Raw genomic sequence first — 15,474 nt, forward strand, 5'->3', positions numbered from 1 at the left:
TTGTTTAAATGACTGATTTTTCTTTTTCCACTACATGGTGTTCTTTTCCTATGGGATTTAATTAGAGTCTTCTACAAAAATATGACAATTAGTAGGTTTTGCAGTGGAATTCGTGATTTGTGTCTTTACTTGGCTTCAGCATATAAGCCTCAACAGGTCCTTCCTAAGCCTACAGTTTTGGTGTTGTGGGGACCAAAATGGAAGAAAAATGAAATTCTGATAAAGATAAAATATCCAATCATTCCCAGTTAATAGAACAGAAGTGACTATAAACCCAGCCTGTAGCAATTAAAATCAAACCACTTGAAAAGTCACCTTACAAGGGAAAACAAAATGAAATAAAACAAAAACTAGTTGGGAGTTACATTACTAAGAATTCTACATACTCTGTCATGTTGGTTTCTTTGCAGATGTTGCACGTCTTTGTTCCTCTAGTCATCCATACAATTGATTCTCTCTCTCTCCATCCTTCCTTCTCTCTTTCATTCCCTTCATCTCTCCCTCCGTCTCTCCTTCCCTCTTCTGTGTTTTGGGAAGTAGTGAGTGTGGGTCCATGAGGAAGCAAGGGTTGTGAGGCGGCTGCAAATGAAATATGTATGTGCCAGGTAAAAATATATCCATATCTTTCCACATGGATGGTGCTTGATGAGCCTGGTTTAATGGCCCCTGGGTCTGAGGAGTTGTGCGACTCTACAGCATATTTTATTATTTAACGGGAAAGAAAGTGTATCATTCTAGTGAGACACCCATGATGTTCCAATCCCATCTGAGACCCTCTTTATGAAAAAAATAGTCTTCTTCATTTTTTGAAAACAAAAAGGGGGACGGGGTAAAAGGGATTTGAATCAAGGGGAAATGACCTCCCATAATCCTCCTCTTTCCTAAATCTTCACAAGTTGAATGCTCTGATTTCTGCTGGTGAATCTTCCTTTTTACAGCAAGGAAAGAGAACTGAAAAGCTAATGTATTTTAAGTGTTTTTTCCTTTCCAGAGAGAAAAGCCTGTTGGGCTCATGAAATCATACCTTTTTGTGGTGTTGCCATTGCTTCTATACCTTAATAAGAAGAAATCAGGTATTCTAGAATTTGAGATTAGTTTTTCTTATAACATTTATATACATATATATTTCAGGAAATACTCATGGGGAATCCAAATCCTAAACTCTTGGCTATGACTCCCTTTGCTCTCTGGCTTGTGAGGTGGGAACATTAGTGGGTGGGGGAGATTGGGGGGTGGGGAAGGGGTTAGGAAAGGCAAGGTCAATAGAGAGGCGGAATCAGGCGTTGCAGTGCGCCTGGCTCCAAGGTGCCCTGGGCAGCCACAGGGACCGGGTTCTCGTGGTGCTTCCCCGTCTCCAGAATGGCGGAAAATACCAGATGGAGCCCCTAGATTTGACATTTTAGTTTGGGAGAAGAAAGAGGTAACAGAAAAAAGAAAAAGTATTGCTTTGTGAGTAAGACATTGTGGGCTTTCCCAGTAGCAATGCTATTTGCTCCCAGAGTGACCTTGGGCGTGTGGGACTACTTAATCTGGGCCCTTCCGTGTTGTTCTGTAAAGCACAGGCAATAATCCCTGCTCTGCCTATCTCATGCATGTGGCATGTGTCAGAACAGAGAACATGGCTTCTGTAGGTCTGATTTCAAAGGACTTTGTAAACAGAAAAGGCTATGACTGAGTGCTTTCTCTGTGCCCAGCCCTGTGCTAGTTTTCTGGGGGTTTCCTGAGAGCTATGGACTACAGTCCTCAGCTCTCAGTGGGCTGAGACCTAAGTCAAGCAGGAAAAAGCAGCAGTGGTCTTAGGTTCAGCAGGGCTGTCCCAGTCAGCAGTAGACAGATGTATGATTTAATAAAGCAGCCCCCAAACTCCTTGAGCAGGATATGGACTGTGCGGGCAGTTGCAATAAAGAACGGAGTCACCATATTTCATTGTTTCCGAGGCACACTTTCCTCCCACATTTTAACATCTCTAAAACCAGGATGTCTCTTTCAGTTAGTGGTCGGTTATAGTTTGAATAGCAGCTCTTTTTTGTTAGTGGTACACAAAATAATGGTGCATCTTATAATCTACGAAAGCTTACATCCAATAAAATGCCATAAAAGAAGAAAAACAGCATATCCCTGATATCTGACACCACATTTCCAAAGTTGAGGAGAATTTTAAACAAGTAAGTTTCTTATCATCAAAGCAATTCAGTCTATCAGTGGAATAGTTTTACAAAATGGGAAAGAGGAGATATTTCATATGGATGTCTCTATCTGGAGTACTCAATTTCAACTTTCAGAGCATCCAAGTGCCTTGTTTAGTTTTGTTTTTTTAATTTATAGAAATTAGTTGATTTTTATTATTAAAAAAAAAACCCTTAAAAATAGGATCTTCTCTGAAGGGAAAAATTGAGACAAGAGATTTATTCAGACATAAAGGGAAACCACTGGGCTTGTAGCCATGAGATTCTACCTCGAATGTAGCTTTCATCTCTAGGCAGTCAGCTTGCAGTCGATGCTGTATTGTTCCCATTTTTTTGACCGACATGTCCCACTTTCTTCTTTACGCCATACACTGAGTTTGAAGAGTTCATATGAGACACACTAACCCTCAAGAATCAAAAGAAGGCTGGGGTAGGCAGTGGAGGGAAATGAGAGAAGAAAGTTGTACAAATCCTTACACTTTCTTCGGAAGAAAGAAATTCGACCTCCTCACCATTTTAAAATGTTCTTTTGAATTTGATTTGAACTACTGCCCTAGAGCTCTGAGACCTGGTGGCCTCCTCAGCACACCCCACTACTGGTCTGATTCCCATTGATTTCTAGATTTGGGGTCCCAGTCTTCTTCCTGGCCTTCCTTTTTTTTTTTTTTTTTTTTCCTTCTCTTGTGCCTTGCCCTTTCTGGCTATGGTCATTAACCCACCTGCCTTCCACTTTGACCTCCTCCCTTCTTCTGCTTGTTTCAACAAGTGACTCAGCTTTCTCAGCTCTGTCACTTCCTTAACTCTACCCCTCCTTCCCCTGTCACAGTATGAGTGACTCCCCCTGTCTCCTGGTGGTGAAGAAGTAGAAAATCCTGGGGTTCAAATGCAGCATTTGCTGGTTAACCTCTCCAAGTACCCTCTCTCCGGCTGTCAAACGGAAAAATAATAATAATCTCATCCCATACATCTGTTGCACTGTTTAAATGATAATAATAATAATAATAATCATCATCATCTCATCTCATACAGCTGTTGCACTGTTTAAATGAGTAGGGGGGTTTTAAGTGCTTAGTATAGTGACTGGTTGGCACATGGAAGCTTTCTCTGTCGTCTTTGTACCAGTAGTAGTAAGAGTTGTTGTAGTGTAGTCATACTAGTAATGTCTGGGGACACAGAGGACCTTGCAGCACAGATTAGTTTGTGAAGACATTTTCCTGCTCTTTAAAACACCCAGCATCCCTTCTCAGGGCTGGCTCAAGAATTAAGTCTTAAGGCCCTAAAGGCACCCATTGTAAATAAAGAATTAATTTGTTTACTCTGCATCTAGAACAATACTAGCAAAGTACCTTTCCTTGGGAGAATTGAGAAAAAGGTCATTCAAATAATTTTCTGTGGGGCTTAATTCTCTGGAGAAAACTCAGTTGGGAAAAGCTGACACAGAATAGATTTACCTTACTTCACAATGTTGAGTTTGTGTTTGAAGGCTGTTTGATTTAGACGAATGAGTGTGACTCAAAGGGATGAAACTAGTAGATAAATTCCAAATACAGCGTGCTTGTAAGGCATTCTGAAGGCTGTCTCCAAGAGGAATGTTTCTGTTTAAAGTTATCCTCCAAAGACCTGATCCTGAAACCTATTTCCCAACTAATAATTTTCATTTTTACATTATTGAGCCTGAACGCTGACCATAGACTTTTGTTGCAGGTGGTGCTAAATAGGAATGTTGATGCATTTATTTTGGAAGCCACAGGGGAATGCTGTCCAGAAGTTTAGCCGATCTCACTTTGCCTGCACAATTCTTATTAAAAGATGAAAATATGCTTTTGGTTGACATTCAAAAAGAAGACAAAGAAAGGGCAGATGTCTGGAATAATACTGCCACGTCAAGTCTTCCCTTTCATTTGCCTTTCCATGACAAGCAAAGTACTGGTTGGAGACGTGGGAAAACTTTCCAAATTTATTTGAATTGTGAGGGCACAAAACCCCAAAGTACCTAGATAGCGGAGGTTGTTCTGAACTGTGGCAGGGGCATTTGGCTCAGAATTACCACTTAGACTTGTTAAACTTAAAAATAAAACAGCCGTTTATTTCGTCAGCAAAATGGGTTTATTCAGGAATGGCAGAAAATTGCAGTCTGAGACATCCAGGCTACACGTAGCCAAACCATAGGCAAATTCTGAAAACAAAAGAGAGAAATGCTTTTTTATAGAGGAAAAGGGGCGTGTTGGGAGGGGCTGTTATAAACCAAAAGGCCATTGTCTAGACTGGGCTTTTCATTGGCTGAGTTATGACAGTCTCTCATTGGTTGGGCTGTTGCCAGGCAAAGAGAAAGTCTTCCTTCCTTCTTATGGGATAATAAAGCACAGCTTCTTTTGGCTGGGAAAGCAAGGGAAGTCAGGTAATAGGGCATGAGAGCGCCACCTTCTGGCCTTCCGACTCCAGTTTAAATGAGGTTTCCTTTAATCACTTTCACAGATTGGAGGGACGCAAGGTGGCTGGGACACTTTGTCAAAACATCCAGATCTATGGAATAAGGACCAGGGTAATGAAGTTAGAAGGAAAAGTGCATGGATCAGTTTCTCCCAAAACAAATTATATGGCTCCAGAGAAGGAGCACTGGCTAGAATTCTGAAGGGCTATTCCAAGGGCTACTTGGCTAGAATACATGAGTATGTTAGGCAACAAAGAGGTATTGCCTTTTTGGAAGTGATGAGACACCAGTGTTTTTTCAGTCTTCTTGGGATGTTCTCTGACTGTATTATCATGAATGCATTTTGATTCAGGGCAGGGATACAAAGAGTGAACATGAATAGGATCTGCTACTAGAAAAGCATAACTATTATGTTCTCAATAAGCCCCATATTCTAAACACATAGCCCAGCTCATTCCACCACAAGGTAGACGCATTCACCATCGTGAAGACTCGAGCATAGTGAAACCTTAATTATAGCTAGAAATTGGCACCATCCTTCTGCCTTCTGCAATCTTGCATTGAGTCTCTTTCAGTGGTATTAATATTTAAGCTATTTAGCTAAATGAAAATTATTTTTGTGAAAAGGTTAAGCTATGTATACACTTGCATTAAAAGGATATTTTGCTTTTCCTGTAGAGATTTATCTTAACTTTAAAGATTAAACATGAAATGATCCATGGAAGAAAAAAGAAAAAGAAAAGGCGGAATGTCAGATCAGAAGAATTCTACTTTCAACATCTTCTAATGAGCCTACAATTAGATGAGGATTGTCAACATGGTATTTGCCAAAACCCAGACAACTGTTTGGTTCCCCCCGCCCTAGATTTGGTGGAGGTAGGAATGTTAAGGGAAAAGAAAGTTAGGAAGAAAATTCTGTACTGGCAAACCTACCTGTTTCTGTGTGTTTATGAACAAACTATAGAAAACTGATAGTCCTCTGAACACCTAGGTGAGCTTATCTGTGGAAAATTCCTGGCTGTCATCTTGCAGTATACTCTAAATAGCTCAACTCACTGAAACAGAGTTGATGAGGTGATTTTTTTTTTTTTTATTCCTAGTAAATTTGTAATACAGGCTACAAAGAAAAGCATTTTCCAACTCGTTTCAATTGTTTATTGCCAGATATCATACACCCAACTGCTTCCCCACCTGCCCCCTTCCTCATCTACATAGCAGCAACCAAACAGACTGGGAACATTTTTATTTTGAAGAGCACACCAGTATCATGGAATAGTCTGTGATCCATCAGCTTAAAAACAGTTTCTTCAAGGTATACTAAAGTGGGAGACTCAGTACTTAGAATAAATGAAGTTTTGGCTGTGTTATCTAAGCAGAGGGTTAAGGAAGGAGGGGTAGTGTGACATCACAGGAGGCGAAAACTCAGGGAAAGAGATCACTTTGATGATGACTTCATTAAAACCAGGAACACTGAACTCTGCACTTGCACATTATTTTACCTTGACCTGCACATATTGTGATGAGATATTCTGTGCATCCTATTCTGAGTCTCTGATCAAAGGGCATACTCTGATGACTGGTTAGGTAAAATTGCCCTAGTAGTGATCTTCTTTCTGTATGTAGGTTGACACTGGGTGGGAGATACCTTATACCATTGCCCTTATCCTGCGGGTGTGACTAGAGATTCAACCTCAGAGTGAACCCTGAAAATTGTGCCGGTAGCATTTTGGGGGCTGCTAATGAGAACCATAAAATAACACTAAAGAAAGATCTGAACGAACATGCCAGATGACTGCATTTGTGCTCTCTGAATTGGGTGTAAGATTTATGAATTGAGTTTGGGGCTGCTTTAGTACCTAGCCTCTCATAAAATTTGGCCGCAGTCACTGTTTAAATAAAATGGAAGATAAAAGTGGTTTCAAGAGTGTGATGAAATGATTGTTATTGAAATGCTAATTTAGATGTGGCAACTGTCTAAGGGATGGCCCTGGTTGCGAGACACAGCCTACACTCCTGAAACACATGCCCAATGAACGCTCCTTTCCTCTGATGCTGGGTATGTGTGTGTGTGTGTGTGTGTGTGTGTGTGTGTGTATGTATATATATATAGTGCAAGTTTTACTGTTTGACAAGCCCTTCTGTGAGTGTCAACCTTGCTATCTTTCAACCCAGGGCATTTTTCTGTGACTGCTTTAATACACATTTTTAATTATCATTGGTTGAACACATGAGCTCTCCTGTTCAAATACCAATGCATGCTTGACAAGACTTGGAACCTTCTAGAAAAGGGTCCCTGGCTCAGTGGCTCTGATCACAGACTAGGTCATTTGCTTGACCTAAGGCAAGAGGAAGAAAGTGGATTGTTGCCAGCTTCAGAAGGGGCTGTTGAAAAGGCCATTCCCATAGACCCTTGACCAGGACTCCTTCAAGTGAAGTGGCTTTATCCAGTCACCTCAGCCTCAACAGAACGATAGGCTCTTGGAAACCGAGCGGTACCCAAGGCACTGTTGTCACTGCGGATAAACGAATGGATAATATCTGAACCATAGGCAGTCCTGCAGCGATGCAAATCGAAACATAAATGCATTTTGAAACAAACAAAGCCATGGGTTTAAAAAAAAAAAAACAAACTCAGCATGGTGATAGAAATGTCCAGCGAATCTGCCATTCCTGTGTGACCGCTAAGGAAGAACTCTTCAGGGCTTGAGTTTACTTATAAAGAAGAGCTCCATGACAGATCGCTGATTGTGGGGGGATACATATGTTATTCAAGAGGCTTTCTCCGTCGGCATATTCGCTAAAATGCACTGTTCGGCCTCTGGAGTATTTACACTTTCTTTTCTGTAATTATAAATGTGGAGGCAGCTGAAGCATGATACCTGGGATGTAAAAAAGATCCAGAGAGGAATGGAAAAAACCCACGACAGAGATGAAAAATACCATGTTGGAGCTCGCAACCCCTGGCTCAGGGAGGGCTTTCAGGGCATTCATCTTGCCTTTGATTTGTCTGCTTTTTCACTTCAAATAGGTTTACAGGTTTTTAGCTGAAACCAATTAAAGCGAGCCAATTGGCAGGGTTAGCACTTGTGGTGTTTATGGTGTGCATTGTATTGATTTATGCGGCTCAGCAGCTACAGTGAAAAGCAAACTATATGAAGAGGAAAGGAAAGCTCATACTGGGGAGGCATTACAGTGCACGGGATTAATGTGAGGACAGTAATGAACGGCGGCGCCGTAAAGAAAACTGCTGACTGTGCAAGATCAGGCAATAGGAATTTTTTTTTTTTTTTTAAGCAAGACATCATGGCAACAGTTTAGTTACAAGTAATTATGCAAGATGCTTAGTATCCGTTGACAATGAAGTACTCTTTCACTTGAAGTAGCAGAAAAGGATGCAGGGAAAGGGAAGGCATGTGCTGGTTGTGGGGCAGCTTCCCGAGTTTCAGCGTGCAGGACAGAGACCTAATTTGGCAACCCGGAGGGAATGAGGTCCGAGAAAATATTGTATGCAAGTTATTAAGGGGTGAGACAAAGATAAGTGTGGGAAGATCTTGGAATATTGGCAATAGTTGGTTGGTCACTTAAGCCTGGCAGGGTCAAAAGGCCAAGTGGGACATTCTGGCAGGTGAGAAGCCCCGGAGGGAATACGAGCTGTGCAGTGCTCAGAATGCTCACTGTGATGGGGCGCCTGGGTGGCTCACTGGGTTAAAGCCTCTGCCTTCAGCCAGGATCCTGGGATGGAGCCCCACATCAGGCTCTCTGCTTAGCAGGGAGCCTGCTTCCTCCTCTCTCTCTGCCTGCCTCTCTGCCTGCTTGTGATCTTTATCTGTCAAATAAATAAAACCTTAAAAAAAAAAAAAAAAGAATGCTCACTGCAATTGATCCCTTGGTCTTAAGGAGTAGTTGATGGTTTACATGCTGCATGACTCAAAACCATCTCCATTGGCAGTGCAAAATCCTGGCACTTGTGAACCTAAGACAGAATGACTGCCCCTTGGAATGGGAGCAGGGAGAACTGTAGCCTTTTGTTCGCAGTCTTCTATTGCATGGGCTTATCAAATTCAGGAAAGGTAACTGAAAACTTGACAAGTCTTATAAATTCTTGGAGACAAAGAGCTTTGATTATTGAAGACAAAAAATGCTAAAGCAAGTAAATGATCAGTTTGGTTTGGAAAATAGCTCAGGCTGGATCATCATTTAAGACTGCTGATTTAGCGTTAAACCTCATAAAGACAGGTGAGTCAGGCACAGCCCTGAATATTTGTAATGATAGTAATAATTATTATTATGGTGCTAATATTCTTGCCTTGTCTTTGTTTAATAACTTATCCTATTTTTTTTTAAGTATGATAACATACATTGACTCTTTGATTATCAAAACAGTCCTGTAAGTTTGTAAGCTTAGGCATCATTATCCCCATTTGAAAGACGAAGAAACAGCCTCAGGGAGATTAAGTGGTTTATTGTGGCAATTGATAAGAGGAAGGGGAAAGGAACTAACAATTTTTGGAGACTTATGACTCACCAGATCTTGGGCTAGAATAGAATATGAATACATATATATATACACATATATATGTATATTCAAGTATATATATATTTCAAATATGTACATATGTATATTTGAAAAACTACATATCAATATCCTTTTTTACAGAAGAGAAAACTGAACTCAAACTAGTGAATTGAATTGCCCATGGGTCAATGGACTCTGAGAAACAAACTGAGGGTTTTGGAGGGGAGAGGGGGTGGGGGTTGGGTGAGTCTGGTGGTGGGTATTATGGAAGGCACATATTGCATGGAGCACTGTGTGGGTGTGGTGCATAAACAATGAATGCTGGAACACTTAAAAGAAATAAAATAAAGTAAAATGGAAACAAAAGAACCCACCAAAAAAAGTAAAAATAAAAGTTACCTTATTGCCCGCCCACCCCCAAAATTGCCCATGGATCAGTAACAAACAAGAGGGAACATGGATTTTAAACCCAGTTCTCAAGCTCTGGCTTCTCTCTTTCTTTCTCACTGAACCGTGATGGTGATTTTGTTAAAACAGAAGTTCCCTGGTCTAGCATATAAGGAGCTTGGAAGTCATCACTCCATCCTAAAAACAAGTAAAATGCTGAACAGACTGAAAAATCAATGACTCTTCTTAGATTCGTCAGACAGGTAAGGTCACAGGACCAAATTCTGCCCCTAAAACTGGAGAGACAAACAGGAAGATAAAGAGAAACACAACTCTGAGGGCCAGAAACCCAGGAGCAGAAACTTCCACAGGAACCAGTACCAGGATAGGACACCTGAACTGGAATCGATGAGTTGCTAGAGGCTCAGATATGTCTAAGACATAAAAATTCCAGAGGGCTCAGTCAGAGGGTGGCCTTCACACATTTGTGAGTCTTATTTCCAGGAGCTCAACCAGGTTATCACAGAGAAAATCACAGAAAAAAAAAATGCATTTAGTCATTTGGCCGATGGAGGGGAAAAGTAACCATTTGAAATGTGCTAGAGCATTCTGTTCTCCCCAATAAAGCCTTCCCTTAAGAGAAGCTGTTTATAAAAGCCTTAATCTACGAGGTTATTATCAGAGCCTAACTGACCAGGAGAAGGGAAATACCAACTCCAGTCAGCTTGTACCACCTAACAGGGTTAAAAAAATTAAAAAACTGAGACGCACTTATAAAGTTTATAGTCCAGGACCACAGACTCACTAAAAGACTGAGATTTAATCATAGGACCATAGAATGCTTTTCCTCCCCACCTTAAAGGTGGATTTACCAGTTCCTTTTACCCAGCACATCATGTCCACCCTTCAACCAAAAATAAGGAGGCATACTAAAAGGCAAAAAGCAGTTTGAAGAGACAGCAAGGATCAGAACCAGACCCAGATATGGCAGGGATGTTGCGATTATTATTAGACCATATATTTAAAACCACTGTGATTAATATGCTAATGGATCTAATGAGAAAGGTAAATAATATGCAAAACAAATGGGTAATATAAGAAGAGAGATGGAAATTTTAAAAGAATCAACATGAAATGCTAGAGAAAAAACATACTGTGAGTGAAACGAAAAATGACTTTAATGGGCTCATTAGTAGAATAGGTATGGCTGAGGAAGGAATCTCTTAGCTTAAGGATATATTAGTAAAACTTCCAGAACTGAAAAGCAAAAAGAAAAAAAAGACTGAAAAAAAATAGAAGAGAATAACCAAGAACCGTGGGACAACTACAAAAGGTAAAGTGTGTAATGGGAATTCCAGAAGGAGAAGAAAGAAAGGAACTGAAGCAATAATCACTGAGAACTGCTCCCCAAAATCATATCACTCATCAAACCAGAAGTCCAGGAAGCTCAGAGAATACCAGCAGGGTAAATGCCAAAAGAATGACAGTTACATACATCACATTCAAACTTTTGAAAATTGAAAAGACCCCGACTTGCCAGGGGATTGTTGAAAAAGAAAACCAAAGCTGGGGGCATCACAATGCCTGACTTCAAGCTATATTACAAAGCTGTGATCATCAAGACAGCACAGTATTGGAACAAAGATAGACACATAGATCAATGGAACAGAAAAGAGAAAGGGTCCCAGAAAAGGACCCTCAACTCCATGGTCAACTAATCTTTGACAAATCAGGAAAAAGTATCCATTGAAGAAAAGACAATCTCTTGAGTAAATGGTGCTGAGAAAACAGGACAGCTACATACAGAAGGATGAAACTGGGCCATTTTCTTACACCATCCACGAAGATAAACTCTAAATGGGGGATAGACCTCAATGTGATATAGGAATCTATCAAAATCCCAGAGGAGAACATAGGCAGTAACCTCTTCAACATCGGCCACAGCAACTTCTTCTTCTTCTTCTTTTTTTTTAAAGACTTTATTTATTTATTTGACAGACAGAGATCACAAATAGGCAGAGAAGCAGGCAGAGAGGAGGGAGGAAGCAGGCTCCCTGCCGAGCAGAGAGCTCGATGTGGGGCTCTATGTGGGGCTCGATCCCAGGACCCTGGGATCATGACCTGAGCCGAAGGCAGAGGCTTTAACCCACTGAGCTACCCAGGCGCCCCGGCCACAGCAACTTCTTTCAAGACATGTCTCCAAAGGCAAGGGAGACAAAAGCAAAAATGAACTTTTGCGACTTCATCAAGATAAAAAGCTTCTGCACAGCAAAGGAAATAGTCAGCAAAACTAAGAAGCAACCCACGGAATGGGAGAAGATATTTGCAAATGATAGTACAGATAAAGGGCTGGTATCAAAGATGTATAAAGAACTTCTCAAACTCAACATGCTAAAAACAAACAATCCAGTCAATAAATGGGCAGAAGACATGAAGAGACGCTTCTCCAAAGAAGACATACAAATAGCCAACAGACACATGAAAAAATGTTCAACATCAGTAGCCATCAGGGAAATTCAAACCAAAACCACAATGAGATATCACCCTATACCAGTTAAAGTGGCAAAAATTAACAAGGCAGGAAACAACAAATGTTGGAAAGGATGTGGAGAAAGGGGAACCCCCTTACACTGTTGGTGGGAATGTAAGCTGGTCCAGCCACTTTGGATAACAGTATGAAGGGTCCCCAAAGAGCTACGCTATGACCCAGCAATTGTACTACTAGGCATTTATCCCAAAGATGCAGATGTTGTCTTTTAGCTCTGTTGACTGTTTCCTTCTCTGTGTAGAAACTTTTTATTTTGATGTAGTCCCAATAGTTTATTTTTGCTTTTATTTCCCTTGCCTCGGGAGATATATCTGGAAAAATATTGCTATGGTCTATGTCAGAAAAATTACTGCCTATGCTTTCTTCAAGGATTTTTATGGTTTCAGGTCTCACATTTAGGTCTTTAATCCATTTCAAGTTTATTTATATTTATGGTGAAAGAAAGTGATCCAGTTTCATTCTTTTGCATGTAGCTGTCCAGTTTTCCCAATATCATTTGTTGAAGAGACTGTCTTTTCTTCATTGTTTATTCATTCTTCCTTTGGCAACGAATCAATTGGCCATAAAATTATGGGTTTATTTCTGGGCTTTCTATTTGTTCTATTGATCTATATGTCTATTTTTATACCTGTACCATACTGTTTTAATTATTTCCACTTTGTACTATAACTTGAAGTCTGGCATAATGATTCCTCCAGTTTTGTTTTTCTTTTTCAAGATTGCTTTGGCTATTGAGGATCTTTTGTGGTTCCATACAAATTTTATGACTGTTCTAGTTCTGAGAAAAATGCTGTTGGTATTTTGATATGGACTGCATTAAATCATAGAGCTTTCTGTAGTATAGAAATTGTAACAATATTTGTTCTTGCAGGCCATGAGCATGAAATGTCTTTGCATTTCTTTGAATTGTCCTGAATTTCTTTCATCAGTGTTTTATAGTTTTCAGAATACAGGTGTTTCCCTTCTTTGGTCAAGTTTATTCCTAGATATCTTATCATTTTTGGTGCACTTATAAATGGAATTGTTTTCTCAATTTCATTTTCTGCTGCTTCATTATTCATGTATAGGAATACAACAGATTTTGTATCCTGAAACTTTACTAATTTATTTATCAGTTCTAATAGTTTTTGGTGGAGTCTTTGGGTTTTCTGTATATAGTATCATGTCATCCACAAAGAGTGAGAATTTTACTTCTTCCTTACCAATTTGATGCCATTTATTTCTTTTTATTATTTAATTGCTGCGGCTAGGACTTCCAGTACTATGTTGAATAAAAGTGGTGAGAGTGAACATCCTTGTCTTGTTCCAGACCTTAGCGGAAAAGCACTCAATTTTTCACCGGTGAGTATGAGGTTTGCCATGGGTTTTTCATATAAAGCCTTTACTATGTTGAGGCATGCTCTCTCTAGCCCTACTTTGCAGAGAGTTTTAATCATGAATGAATGTTGTACTCTGTCAAATGCTTTTTCTGCATCTACTGAAATGATCATATGGTTTTTATCCTTTCTCTTATTAATGTGATGTATCACGATGACTGTTTTATGCATATTGAAACCAGCCTTACATCCCGGGAACAAATCCCACTTGTTCATGGTGTATGATTTTTAAAATATATTGTTGGATTTGGTTTGCTAATATTTTGTTGAGGATCTTTGCGTCTATATTCATCAGAGATATTGGCCTATATTTCCCTTTGTTGTGGGGTCTTTATCTGCTTTTGGTATCAGGGTGATACTGGAGTCATAGAATGATTTTGGAATGGAATAACTATATTGATTTCACAAAGAACCAACTTCAGATTAAGGAAAGTTATCAGGGGTAAGGAGGGACATTACATTATAGGCAGCTCTCTAAGAAAACATAACAATCCGTAATGTGTATACATCTAACAAAAGGGTGTCAAAATTCTTGAAAATAAACTTATAACACTGAGGGGAGAAATAGATGTATCCACTGCCAGTAAAGATAAAGTTGAACTCAACAGTACCATCAATCAACTGTATATGATTGACATCTATAAACTACTTCATTCAACAACAACAGAAGATCCATTCTTCTCAAGCTTACATGAAATATTCACTAATTCACTACTCCCATTCTGGGCCATAAAACACACCTTAATAAATTTAAAAGAATAGGAATCATACAATGAATGCTCATACCACAATAGAATTAAACCAGAAGTCAACATCAGAAAGATAGCTAGAAAATCCCAACCTACTTGGAAATTAAAAAACACATTTCTAAATAACACATGAATCAAAGAATAAATCTCAAGATAAATTTAAAAATACTTTGAAGTAAATGAAAATGAAAACACGACTTACCGAAATTTGTGAGATGCAGTGAAAATAGTGCCTAGAGGAAAATTTATAGCATTGAGTGCTTGTATTAGAAAAGGAGAAAAATCTAAAGTCAATAACCTAAGCTTTCATTGTAGGAAACATAAAAAGAAGAGCATATTAGATCCAGAGGAAGTAGAAGGAAAGAAATAATAAAAATTAAAGCAAAAATTAATGAAATTTAAAACAAGAAATCAGTAGACAAAATAAACAAAAGCAAAAGCCCTGAAAGATGAATAAACTTCTTTATAGGCTAATTAAAAAAGAAAAAGAACTCAAACTTACTAAATCAAAAATGAAGTGGGTGAAAAAGGTGAAGGGAATTATGAGGTATAAACTTCCAATTATAAAATAAATAATGCATGGGAATGAAAAGTACAGCATAGGGAATACAATAACTTTGTATGGTGACAGATGGTAACTACATATTTCATTGTGGGCACAGTGTAATGTATATAACTGAAGAATCACTATGATGTACACCCGAAACTAATATAATATTTTATGTCAACTACACTTCAATTAAAAAAAAATGAGAGGGGGGCATCACTACAGAGATCATGGACACCAAAGGGATAATTAAAGGCCATGAACGAGTTTGTGCCCCCAAGCCCCTAAATTCAATGGCCTAGATGAAGTGGATCAATTCCTTGAAAGACATAACCTGCCAAACTGCACACAAGAAGAAATAAAGACCCTGAATAGGTTTAAGTTTGTTATAGAAATAGAGTCATAATCAGTAACTTCCCAAAAGAGAAAACACGAGGCCCAGATGGGTTCACTGATAAATTCTACCCAATATTTAAGGAGGAAATGATACCAATTCTCTACAATCTTTTTCAGAAGATAGAAGCAGAGGGAATACTTCCTAACTCATTTAATGAGACCAAAATTATCCTATAATACCTAAACCAAAGACATTACAAGAAAGCTACAGACCAGCATCTCTCATGAACAAATATGCAAAGAGTCTAAACAAATTAACAAATCAAAACCTACAATGTATAAAAAGAATTATACACCATTACCAAAGTAGGATTTATCCCAGGGATGTAAAGCTGGCT

Source organism: Mustela erminea, chromosome 7 (genome assembly GCF_009829155.1).
Source record: "Mustela erminea isolate mMusErm1 chromosome 7, mMusErm1.Pri, whole genome shotgun sequence".
Lineage (NCBI taxonomy): Eukaryota > Metazoa > Chordata > Mammalia > Carnivora > Mustelidae > Mustela > Mustela erminea.